The sequence below is a fragment of the Leptodactylus fuscus genome, chromosome 2 (assembly GCF_031893055.1).
Source record: "Leptodactylus fuscus isolate aLepFus1 chromosome 2, aLepFus1.hap2, whole genome shotgun sequence".
Classification (NCBI taxonomy): domain Eukaryota; kingdom Metazoa; phylum Chordata; class Amphibia; order Anura; family Leptodactylidae; genus Leptodactylus; species Leptodactylus fuscus.
In genome coordinates, this window is record NC_134266.1 from 251680621 (window position 1) to 251694260 (window position 13640).

The 13640-nt window shown below is 44.6% G+C and overlaps 1 protein-coding gene across 3 annotated transcripts in view; it reads right to left on the bottom strand.

Moving 5' to 3' along the window:
• Positions 1 to 13640, bottom strand: part of SGCG (sarcoglycan gamma) — a 162811-nt gene that overhangs the window by 17450 nt on the left and 131721 nt on the right. The window lies entirely within an intron of this gene.

Below are 13640 nucleotides of genomic sequence, written 5' to 3' on the forward strand. Positions count from 1 at the left end.
CATTTCAGCTTCCACAGTTTCCACTATCGTTCATGATATTTTGATGATGTCAAAGTGCAACTCCCGGTGGGTGCCATGAATGTTGGCGCTTGAGCAAAAAACATGCTTCAGCAACTTAGCCATGCTTAGAGAAAATCCAGAGACTTCTATTCTCGGGTTGTTATGGGTGATGAAACATGGAACCACTACCATGATCCTGAGACCAAACAAGAGTCCATGTAATGGAAGCACAAGAAATTTTGCGTATCGCAGACAGATGGAAAGGTCATGGTAACAGTTTTTTAGAATACAGAAGGTGTTCTATTACTAGAATTCATGTACAAGACTGTACTTGGTAAAATCCCACATTATTGCAGCAAAGGCCTCTGGGAAGGTCAGGCATGATTTTAATGGGAGCGCCCGCCCGCCCTCTATTGGACTGCATGACTGAGGCGCTGTCTTTCTAATTACATCATGGAAGACAGATTTGCATATCCTCAGGGAGCGCCCTCTATTGGGCTGCATGACTGAGGCGCTGGCTTCCTAATTACATCATGGAAGACAGATTTGAATATTCTTCCCATGTTCCTTTGCACAGTGGAGCGCAAAATGGCTTAAAGGGGTATTCCCATGACGCTTGTTCACTAATCTGCAGGCCGTTGCGCTCTCTTCACTTCCTGCTTTGCTCGGCACATAGGTGGGCGGGGTTTCACTTGCACGGGATTGGTTGTAAATGAATTACCACAGTGTGAAGCTGATGTAGCAGAGCTGGATTTGAGTCAGTTTGCATTACATACAGAGATAACGGACTCTCTATCTCAGCCCTTATCAGCCAAATTCAATTAAACCGACTGATAAGAGCTCAGAAATCCCGGAGCTCTCACCTCCCCTATCTGAGAAGCTCTGCTACTTATCAGACACAAACAGCTCAGAGCTGCTCCCAGCCTCTCCCTCCCCCCTGAGAGCAGGCAGCTACATCACTTGGGAAATGAGCAGATAAGCCCAAGGGCCATAGAAACGCAGTGTAAACAATGAAATGAATAAATTAAGATAGCGGCCAAACAAAGCAGTTTTGATAAAGCAATACATTTAGGAAAAGTCTTAAATCCACATAAACTAGCAGTATAGATAGGATCCTTGTGATGGGACAGCCCCTTTAATAAGAATCCACACACCTAAATGGTGGTTTCTCAGTAAGGTGTGACGATATCCCCTTAACCCTACAATTCATGCGACATAAGAAAACAATGATTGGAGGCATCTAGGCTTCAACAATGAAGATATTACGTGAAGAAATCAAAGAAATGCCGTGGGAAGTTGTTCATAAGTGTGCTGCTGCTTCACGACAATGCACCATGGAAATTATGGAAAAGGGGTTCATATATTGTGTTGAGGCTAGATTCACCAATGGGTGTGTTGCTGCTTCATGGCAAAGTGCCAGCTCACAAATTTCACAAATCACAAGTTCTTATGGAAAGTAACCATCCACCACACAATCCAGACCTGGCTCCTAGTCATTACATTCTCTTTTATAACCTGAAGAAATTTCAGTATGGACAATTTCCTGATGATAATGCAGTCAAGGAGTTGGTCACAGCGTCCGGCAGTGGCAAGAAGTCTCCTTCTATTCTCAGGGCAACCAATCACTGGGGGCAAAGTGTGAAAAAGTGTGTGGAAGTCAAGGAGGATTAGATTGAGAAGTAGAAAGTTCAATTTTCACAAAAAATTTGCGGATAGATAACTTATTGAACACCACTCGTATGTCACAAGATGAGCAGCTTTTCAAAACAACTTCATTTCATGATACTCTGTCACAAGACATCTATCCTAGTTGCATCTATGTGTGGCTTTTTTGTGAATTGTATCCTATTAATTTTTTTTTTTTATAGCATTTTGTAATATTGTATTAAATGGGTTTCTTAAAGAAGACCTTTCCCCATCTCCGTCAAGCCTAGCTCTTTGCATCATTTAATAGGCGCTGCTCGAGTGCAGTTGAAATTTATTTTCTAGCCCCACCACTCCTCAGCAATAAGTTCTGTTGTTCTGTTTTTTATGATGCTTCATATACTACTTAGGCTTAACCAATCATTGATATGACTAATAAACAGACCAGAGGCTTCATGTTATATTTTTATCCTGCGCAATATACATCTACATATATCTACACTCTTATTCTGACCAACTGGTGTGGTGCAATGCTTCAGTGTGCTGGGGTGAGGGGGAGCAGATGCTATGGCAAGTGTACCATGCCGAGAGAATATCATGTATGGCTCCAATTAATTAAAATGAGATCCATGCTTATGCTCTCCGGGCCTCATAAGGTCACATTGCAACTTTCCATATGGTCAGATTTTGCAAGGAACAAAAGTATAAGTACACTTGATACTGGAGTTGGAACTTTACATTAACTTTATTTAGTGGGTCAGTATGAGGTCAGTGAATCAGATTTATGTTATTTTTTTTATTCTTTACTACTTAAAAAAACAAACAAAAAACTCCACCACGTCACCGATGCTGCATGTAGTGCCATATAGAATCTCTGAGGCAGTGGCGTAACTAGGAATGGCGGGGCCCCGTGGCGAACTTTTGACATGGGGCCCCCCCGACACTGAAGTTCTCGACCGAGTCCCTCCTACGCATTCCTGCGCGCTCTTTTATGTTCCATAGTGACCCCTGCACACAGTATTATGTCCCATAGTGGCCCCTGCACACAGTATTATGTCCCTTAGTGGCCCCTGCACACAGTATTATGTCCCTTAGTGGCCCCTGCACACAGTATTATGTCCCATAGTGGCCCCTGCACACAGTATTATACCCCATAGTAGCCCCTGCACACAGTATTATGTCCCTTAGTGGCCCCTGCACACAGTATTATGTCCCATAGTGGCCCCTGCACACAGTATTATACCCCATAGTAGCCCCTGCACACAGTATTATGCCCCATAGTGGCCCCTGCACACAGTATTATGTCCCATAGTGGCCCCTGCACACAGTATTATGTCCCTTAGTGGCCCCTGCACACAGTATTATGTCCCTTAGTGGCCCCTGCACACAGTATTATGTCCCATAGTGGCCCCTGCACACAGTATTATACCCCATAGTGGCCCCTGCACACAGTATTATGTCCCATAGTGGCCCCTGCACACAGTATTATGTCCCATAGTGGCCCCTGCACACAGTATTATGTCCCTTAGTGGCCCCTACAGGACTAAATACTGTCACCGCTGACCGCTATACCAGGACAAATTGTGGATAAAAAAAAATCTGGTCCTGTGCATTACAATTTAGTAACTCCATGTGCCTCATATTAATAACAGTTAACCCCATCATCTCCCTAACATTAACCCCTGTATGCCTCACCATTAGAGTTACTGATATGTGAGAGACATGGAGGTAATAATAAAGTATCTTCATTATTATTACCCCCATATGTCTCACATATCAGTAACTCTTATGGTGAGGCACACAGGGGTTAATGTGAAGGAGATGATAGGGTTAACTGCTATTACTATGAGGCACATGGAGTTACTAAAACACAAGTAATCCCCCCAAATGCCTGATAGTAATAAGTAACCCCAGTACGTACCTGTGTAGCTTCAGTTTCATTTTCCTGGAGCAGCTTCTTCCTCTTCTCTTCTGTGCTGGACGGCAGGGATAAGCCCCGCCTCCTCATCTCATTGGTGGGCAGAGGACAGCAGAGAAAGGGAGGGGGGAGAGAGGGGGAGCGTCCTGAAGCGCTGACAGGAGCCAGAGCTGAAGCTCCTGTGTCTCAGCCGTTGCTGCAGCTTCGGGGCCCCCTGTTGGTGGAAAGTATTCCACCAACAGGGGGCCCCGATCATTATACTCGGGGGTCCGAAAAGACCTCCGAGCATAATGATAGCAGCGGTAGCAGCTGTCACCGGGCCCCTAATGTCCCGGGCCCTGTGGCAGCTGCTACCGCTGCTATAGTGGTAGTTACGCCACTGCTCTGAGGTGTGGGACAGCCTTAAGGCAATTTCAGGACACAAGAAAAAAACAACAAGGCACCGAACAGTAGGGGACAGGAAGTGGCTTAACGAGCTTAATCTATTCCTCAATAGATTCGACTCCAAGCAAATGCTCCCTCCACCAGCATGTCAGCCAATCCCCCTCCCCTCACACACCAAGACCCAACCCCTACCGAACTGCGGTCAACTGCAATCTGAATATCTGATCCTGAAGGAGTCTCTAGTGTGTAAGGAAATGAAGAAGATTAGAGCAAACAAAGCGGGGGGACCTGATGGTATAAGCGCAAGAGTTCTTAAAATGTGCAGTGACCAGCTGTGTGAAATTATTACGCACATGTACAATATGAGTCTAAAGCTGGCAGTGGTACCTCAACTGTGGAAAACATCTTGCGTGGTACCAGTCCCAAAGAAACCCAACCCGATGGGCTACAATGACTACCGACCAGTAGCACTGACATCTCACCTGACGAAGGTCCTAGAGAGACTGGTCCTGACACACCTGCGCCCCCTAGTGAGCTCCGCTCTGGACCCCCTCCAGTTTGCCTATCGGCCGGGCATTGGGGTAGATGACGCCATCATCCACCTTCTTCATAGAGCTCTCTCTCACCTGGAGAAACCCGGGAACACTGTGAGAATAATGTTCTTTGATTTCTCCAGTGCGTTCAACACCATTCAGCCAGGGTTACTGAGGGAGAAGCTGAATCTTGGTGGAGTGGACCATCATCTGTCCAACTGGATCCTAGACTACCTGACAAACCGCCCTCAGTATGTGAGAGCCCAGGACTGTGTGTCTGACACTGTGATCTGTAGTACGGGGGCACCACAAGGTACAGTTCTTGCCCCATTCCTCTTCACACTGTACTTCTGACTTTAGGCACAACTCATCCAGCTGTTACTTACAGAAGTACTCCGATGACTCTGCTATAGTCGGCCTGATCACTGATGGTGACGATAGGGAATACAGAGACTTAAACCGGGATTTTGTTGAATGGTGCCAGCAGAACCAGCTCAGGATTAATGCTGGGAAGACCAAGGAGATGGTGGTAGACTTTAGTAACGGGAGAGGTGCTCCGACCCCGGTGGAGATCCAAGGAACATGTATTGAGATAGTCAGGACCTATAAGTACCTGGGCGTGCTCCTCAATAATAAACTAGACTGGGCTGATCACCTGGAGGCGCTGCACAGAAAGGGCCACAGCAGACTCTACCTGCTCAGGAGGCTGAGGGCCTTCGGAATCCGGGGGACACTTCTTAGGGCCTTCTTCAACTCTGTGGTTGCCTCAGCCATCTTTTTAGGTGTGGCCGGTTGGGGAAGCAGTATATCAACCAGGGACAGAAATAGACTTGACAGGCTGATCAGGAGGGCCAGCTCTGTCCTGGGGAGCCCCTTGGACTCAGTACAGGTGGTGGGTGACAGAAGGATACTGTCCGTGGTGACCTCCATGCGGGAGAACAAATCCCACCCCATGTATGGGACCCTGATGGGACTTGGCAGCACTGTAAGTGACCGTCTGCTTCACCCCAAGTGTGAGAAAGAGCGCTATCGCAGGTCCTTCCTTCCAACCACGACCAGGCTGTATAATCTACATCAGACCAAACGAAGATCACTCCGCACAGAGAACTAATGATTATGACGATGACCATGAGGTCTTCCTCTTTCTCTTCTGTTTTTCCTTAGCTGCTATGGCCTCCTAGTATATCTTCTCTCCTCAGCTTATGTGTTAGGAGTATTTAGGTTCATTACTTTCTATTTTTCTTACCTGGGGAGTTTTTGGCTGCGCAGTGTCTGGGGTGGCATCCTGGCGCTACGGGGTTGTCCTGTCGTGGGTATTGGTGCACACCTTCTGACTTGCACGCGCGCACTGATGGTAGGCAGCTTTATCTCCTGGTTTATTAGTCTGTCCTCCCATTTGCACCTGGGAGGAGTGGTCTCTACTCTGTATTTAAACCCATGCCTCCCATGGTTCTGTGCTGAGTGTCGCTTTTACAGAGCTAGGCCTTAGCAGGAGGAGTAGGTGGTTATCTTGGATAGAGGAAGTTCCGTGGTTGGTTTTTGGGAGGTTTGGGTGAACGAGTTGGTTTGTGTGTTTTCCCTTCTGTGTTCACCAATCCTCCCTCTGTGTATAATTGACTGTGTGAGTGAATTGCCTTATCCTTTGATTTCTACTCAGTTTCCCTGTGTTTGTTTCCTAGTGTAAGGTTCCTTCCCATATTGGTTTGGGGGAATCCTTTCCCACATTTTTCCTGTGTGCTGCTTGTGTTGTTAGTCAGCGCACACCCTTGTCAGTCCCTGTCAGTAGCAGCTTCCCTTCTTCGTTAGGGGTGACCCCTTTAGTCTCCAGTCCCTAGAGTTCTTATAGGGCATTCCTTCTCCCACTTCCCTCTAGGCCTACGGTATCAGTGAGAGAGGAGCTGTCGGGGTCAGGCTTAGCCTGAGAACAGCCGACCCACACCCGTGAGGCAGGGACCGGGATAGCTAGTGGGAGTAGTGCAGGGCGAGATTCCCTACTGCTATTCCTTAGCCCCGTTGCAGCTACCTGGACTGACATAACATTATGTGTGTCTACGTCTATAACATATTACTCTGTATTATCCTGTATCTGTATTACTATGCTGCTGTAACACGCTGACATTTCCCCAATGTGGGACTATTAAAGGATTATCTTATCTTATATACCAACAACAGAGTCTGCCTTGTGCCCTACATCCCTACATATATTACTTTCCATTGTGAGACTCAGTGTGATGTCTATGACACTTCCTCTCTCCTCCTGGATTTCCTTAAAGGAGCACAACACTTAGTGGCTCATAACCTCGTTGATGATTATATGCTGACCCTCAGTGACTTGCCTATATCTCTCAAATCTGACTAAGGCCGATTATAGGCCGAAATGTTACTAAAGATTCTACCACGTGTGATTATTCAATAAATCTGCAACTACTATTTCTGGAGTGGAAATCCTTTATTTTACTCTCTGTAGTAGTGGCACAAGCGATGCAATGCAGTGAGGTCATCACGCCACCTGAATCGCAACGTCCTGTGCGCTACCATTGGTCTTCTATGGCAGAGCAGGGAGCTGAAAGCTCCCTGCTCTGTCATAGTATTAAACAGTATCGGCGTGCACAGCAAAGCATGCCAATACAGCTGTGAAGGTCCCGGGATCCAGAGCAACAGGCTAAAAGCTTGATGCTCTGGATCCTGTGGGCCCCTTTGGGGATGGGGACCCTGGGCAATTGTCCAGTTTGTCCCCTCCTAACGCTTGACCTGGTAACAGCAGGACTACACATAACTCCCCATCATTATACACATTCATAGTAACAAACTCACCCCCTTGTAGTCTTAGCTACCTCCTCCCCTTACACATTAACAGCAGGACTAACTCAAGCCCTCTGACTTTGCAGTAACAATGGGCACGCCAGTCCTCCTACAGTAATAGCAGCACCAGGAAATTGCTTCCCCCAAGCAGGAGTCCAACCAATCAGTATGAATACAGTACATAGTAATAACTTCAGGACTCCAAAATATTCATACCATTCTCTCGAGTCTCTGCTGCTTAATATATCTTAATGCTGTTAGTGTCAGGATGTGGCCCGTGCAGCAGCAAACTAACTGCTAAAGATGGATGCTAGTGAGGTGTCCACAAAGCAGCACCTGGACTAAGGAGGGTCTTACTATCATCTCCTCCTTAAAGGGGTTGTCCCATAACAAGGATCCTATCTATACTGCTAGTTTATGTGGATCTTAATTTATCCACTTCATTGTTTACATGCGTTTCTATGACCACTGGCCCCGGACCACGGGCTTATCTGCTCAGTCCCTCAGTGACGTAGCTGCATGCTCTCAGGGGAAGGAGGGAGGAGCTGGGTGCTCGGCAGCAGCTCTGAGCTGTGTATGTCTGACAAGTAACGGAACTCCTCAGATAGGGGAGGGGGGAGGTGAGAGCTCGGGGATTTCTAAACGCTTTATCTTCAGCTCTTCCACTTATCAGCTGTTTTAAATGAATTTGTCTGATAAGGGCTGAGATAGGGAGTCCAGTACGTCTGTATGTAATGAAAACTGACTGAAATCCAGCTCTGCTAAATCAGCCTCTACATCATTTTCATACTGTGGTAATGCATTTACAACCAATCCCTCATTACTGACTACAAACATAACAGATAGCAGAGAAAGTGAAACCCCTCCCACCAATGTGCCGAGAAAACCAGGAAGTGAAGAGAGCACACAGCCTGCAGGTTGATGAAAAAGAGTTATGGGAATACCCCTTTAAAGAGGACCTTTCACCACCCCCACCAATTCAAGTTATTAGCACCCACTAATAGCCATCACACCACTGATTCCAGCACAGTTGGAATTTCTTCTCTAGCCCCCACCATTCCTGAGAAACAAGTGCAGTTAGTTTTGGTGCCTGATGTTCTATTTAAGCTCCGTAATGTCGTGTGGGCGGTGTCGAGCAGGGAGTGTGATTCAGAGCTCCAATCATAGGCAGCCAATGTCAGAGCTCAGAATCACACCCTAGCCTGACACCGCCTTATGGACAGTACAGAGTCTTAATAGAATATCAGGCACCAAAACTAACAGCAGTGATTGCTCAGGAATGGTGGGGGCTAGAGAATATATTCCATCTGTGCCAGAATCAGTGGAGCAGCAGCTGCTAACTGATGTGAAGAGCTGCAGTTGTTGGAGGTGGTGAAAGGTCCTCTTTAAATCCATGCATAGGGCAGATCACCAGTCCAGTCCTGTTTTATACTGCATTCTGTATCTGATGGGGGTCGTCGTCTTTCAATATATCCGGCACCTTTGGACTTACTACAGTAGTTTAATAACTATATACTGCTCAATACATACTAGCACTGTGCTAATATTAGACACTAGGGGACTCAATAAAGGAAGTATACATATATTAGGACAACATGCAATAACTTATATTTCTAGTGCAAATTAGAAAGATAAAATATATTGACGGGGTAATTACACTTCACTTTAATTCAGTCAATCTGTGATCAGCAGAAATCCAGGCTTGGCTTCCTAAACAGTTATTAAACATGGAGTAAATAAATCCCATATGTAGTTTAATAAGGCAGTAAATACTGGGAAAGATTCATCTTCCTTTGTTGTCGGGGATCTCAGTTAAGACATTTCCTTTATTATGTCTTGATATCATCTATATTATATACTTGACTAGTTAAATCCTGTTTCTTTAGAATCTTAATAAAATTTACAGTGATTTTGTGTATATGAGTATATAATGCAAGGATAGCAACAAAGTTCACAGCGCTATATACACCTTACGGCTTTGTTTTTTATGGGACACTAGCCTCTGACTGCGACTTTGTCTGCGTGTTATTGGCGTCGATGATCTGCCTATATTCAGCAAACTGTTGCCGTCAATGGTTTGCCTGCTCCGGCGTTTCAGCAGCTCTTAAGCTGTCCTGTTGTTGAACTTGTTCCTCACACTGTGCCCGTGATTGTTCCAGCATCTCAGTAGCTTGCTGGGACAACATATAATGGGCATGTTCTTGGTGTCGATGATCTGCCTGTTCTGGCATTTCGGCAGCTTTCAAGCTGGCCTGCCGCTGAACTCATTCCTCGCGCTGTGCCTGTGATTGTTCCGGCATGTCAGCAGCTCACTGGGACGCCATATAATGAGCGTATTGTTGGCGTTGAAAATCCGCCTGCTCCGGAGTTTTGGCAGCTGTCAAGCTGGCCTGCCGCTAAACTGGCTTGCCTCTGATAAAAATTTGAACAAACAGTGAACATAGCAATAGTGATTCCCCAAAATGGGAAAACTAAAAAGTACACCTGTTCCCGCTAAAAAAGACGCCCTATACATCCCCCGTACACGGAAGTATAAGGCCCCATGGACCGGAAACGCTGCGATTTGCCCGCTGCGGAGACTCTGCGGGAAAAATCATGGCGTTGTACAGTGCAGGCAAAGTGGAATCCCATCCCCACTTTGCAGAAAAGATCGCAGCGCAGACACGCTGCGATTTTCAAAGTTGCGGCTTTGCAAATTGCAGCATGTCAATTATATCTACAGAAACGCCGGCGACTTTCCTGTAGATATTATGTTAAGAGAAAATCCACAGAGGAAAACTCTGTGAACTTTCTCTTAAAAGTGCTGCGGAAAGAACCGCAATGCGATCACGCAGCGGTTCTTCCCGCAGCCCTTTAGAGCTGCGGATACGGCCCGTGGGGCATTAGCTTAAAACAGTTACGGGTGTCAGAATATGGCGACTATAAAAAAAATAAAAATTGGCACAGTTTTGGATTTTTGTTAAGGGGTTAAAATGTAAATAAAACCATATAAATTTGATATTCTTGGAATCGTACTGAAACGCAGAATACAAGTGACATGTCATTTTGGCTGCACAGTTAAAACCGTAAAAACGAAGTCGGTAAGAAAGTCGCACAAATGCACTTTTTCTTCAAATCCACCCCATTCTGAATTTTTTCCAGCTTCCCGGTACATTATAGAGAATAAATAATGGCGGCATCATGAAGAACAATTTGCCCTGCAAACATTAAGACCTCATATGGCTCTGAGAGTGGAAAAATAAAAAAGTTGTGGGGTTTGGACAAAACAATCAAAAACTATGTATGAAAGTAGCCTCAATCCAACAAATAGATACAAATCTTTCCATTGTACGGTTCCACTGTAGGTTCCATTCCTGATTCTAATGGATAAAAGCACCGAGCACAATACTGCTGTGTGAATGTGGCCCGAATGTTCGCCACTGAACAGCGCCTAATAATCTGCACTCACTGCCCATAGCTCTATTATTAGAAACCCGTTGGCATCTATATAAAGTAACGAGTATTTTGCATTACTCTTCTTCATCGCAGGGCGGTATCACACATGGAGATCTCAGGAAATGGGATAAAAGCACAAGTGAGCTTTTTTTTTTTTTTTTTTGCTAGGTTGAATGCAACCGGGAACAAATGTGACACTAACAAAGATTTCTACTAATGGCTTTGGCCAGTGAATGGACTTTACATAAAGTGCGCACTTACCGGATTTCTCACACTGGTGCTTTTAATGCGCATACTGGGAACACTCGGGACATTGTATTTCTAAATGATCACGGGCGCTCCATATAACAACGGGATTTTACCTTCTGTCATCCAGGAGAAATTGGTTGCCGCAGAACAACAATACATTGGCAAGAGAGGAAATGCACTTTTGTAGGTCTATTGTTATCACAGACTACAAGACCAGTGGTCAAAAATCTATTTATTTCAACTACTGGGTACTAGTACTTTACCAATGTAACGGCTTTACTGACATCAGCCCTGCTAGCTATACTTTACAATGGCAGATTATTATTATTATTATTATTGAGATTTTTGTGAACAACCACTGGCTGCATAGATGTATAAGTTTATATGATAGAGGAGAGAAGCTGAGCTCTGTGTGATATATAGGGTTATATGATAGAGGAGAGAAGCTGAGCTCTGTGTGATATATAGGGTTATATGGCAGAGGAGAGAAGCTGAGCTCTGTGATATATAGGGTTATATGATAGAGGGAGAGAAGCTGAGCTCTGTGATATATAGGGTTATATGGCAGAGGAGAGAAGCTGAGCTCTGTGATATATAGGGTTATATGGCAGAGGAGAGAAGCTGAGCTCTGTGATATATAGGGTTATATGATAGAGGAGAGTAGCTGAGCTCATATAACCCTATATATCACACAGAGCTCAGCTTCTCTCCTCTGCCATATAACCCTATATATATAGGGTTACTAGCTGTTACCCGCGACTTCGTCTGCGGTGATTGTAGCAGTGGGTATATACAGGCGTGGGTAAGGTTTTCGTACTGTGTATAAAGTATGGGATATGAAATATAACTTTGTATCTTGTTTTTGTTGTAATTCAGAGAATACGTGAGACTTTTGTGTTGAAGTTAATTTGTATTTGAGCTGCTATATATACGGTGTTGTGAGAAACTTTACATAGTGGCTTTGGGACAGAAGTATTTGAAGTTAACCCTTTCCCGCCGATTTTCGTTTTTCGTTTTTGACTCCCCTCCTTCTAAACCCCATAACTTTTTTATTTCTCCGCTCCCAGAGCCATATGAGGTCTTAATTTTTCCTGGGACAAATTTTTCTTCATGATGCCACCATTATTTATTCTATATAATGTACTGGGAAGCAGGGAAAAAATTCAGAATGGGGTGGATTTGAAGAAAAAATGCATTTCTGCGACTTTCTTACGGGCTTTGGTTTTATGGCGTTCACTGTGCAACCAAAATGACATGTCCCCTGTATTCTGTGTTTCGTTACGATTCCGGGGATACCAAATTTATATGGTTTTATTTACATTTTGACCCCTTAAAAAAAATCCAAAACTGTGTTAAAAAATTATTTTTTGAAAAGTCACCATATTCCGACAGCCGTAACTTTTTTATACGTGCGTGTACAGGGATGTATAGGGCGTCTTTTTTTGCGGGACCGGGTGTACTTTGTAGTTCTACCATTTTCGGGAAATGTTATTGCTTTGATCACTTTTTATTCAAATTTTTATCAGAATCAAAACAGTGAAAAAATGGCGGTTGGGCACTTTTGACCATTTTTCCCGCTACGGCGTTTACCGAACAGGAAAAATATTTGTATAGCTTTGTAGAGCGGGCGATTTCGGATGCGGGGATACCTAACATGTATGTGTTTCACAGTTTTTAACTACTTTTATATGTGTTCTAGGGAAAGGGGGGGGATTTGAATTTTTTATCCTTTTTATTTATTTTTTATATATATATATATATATATATATATATATATTTTAAACTTTTTTTTTTGCATTTATTAGACCGCCTAGGGGTATTGACATGGGTGGGCATTGTCGTGGATTGTCAGAGCGGTGGGAGTCGGCAAACATGGCTGCTCCGGAGCGTTAAAGAGAGCCTCCTGGAGTATCATTAAGGTGAGGGGCAAAGTGGTAAAGTATATGTATATGAGATTGTGTGGGGTTAGGGGCGAGGCTGTAGAGGGCAATATGAATTTTGCGGCTTGCTATGGTCCAAAGTGTGTGAGATTGCAGAGATGGTGGTGTGAGTTTGGGTTTTGTGGGGGTCCTGGCACAAACGTATGTGCGCTATTGTGACGAAAAGTAGCCTATTGTTTAATCGGGTGTATTAACTATGTTTGTGGAAAATTTCAGCCAAATCGGTGGAGCGGTTTTTCCGTGATTGAGGAACAAACATCCGAACATGCAAACATCCAAACACACAAACCCACAAACTTTCACATTTATAATATTAATAGGATATGATAGAGGAGAGAAGCTGAGCTCTGTGATATATAGGGTTATATAATAGAGGAGAGAAGCTGAGCTATGTGATATGTAGGATTATAGGATAGAGGAGAGAAGCTGAGCTCTGTGATATGTAGGATTATAAGATAGAGGAGAGAAGCTGAGCTCTGTGATCTATAGGGTTATATGATAGAAGAGAGAAGGTGAGCTCTGTGATATATAGGGTTATATGGTAGAGGAGAGAAGCTGAGCTCTGTGATATATAGGGTTATATGGTAGAGGAGAGAAGCTGAGCTCTGTGATATATAGGGTTATATGGTAGAGGAGAGCTGTCAATCACTGTGTGTGGGTGGAATGATCAGGACTCTCACTGTCTCTCTTAGGCTATGTTCACACGGGGGGCGGTACGGCAAATTTTGGCACAGA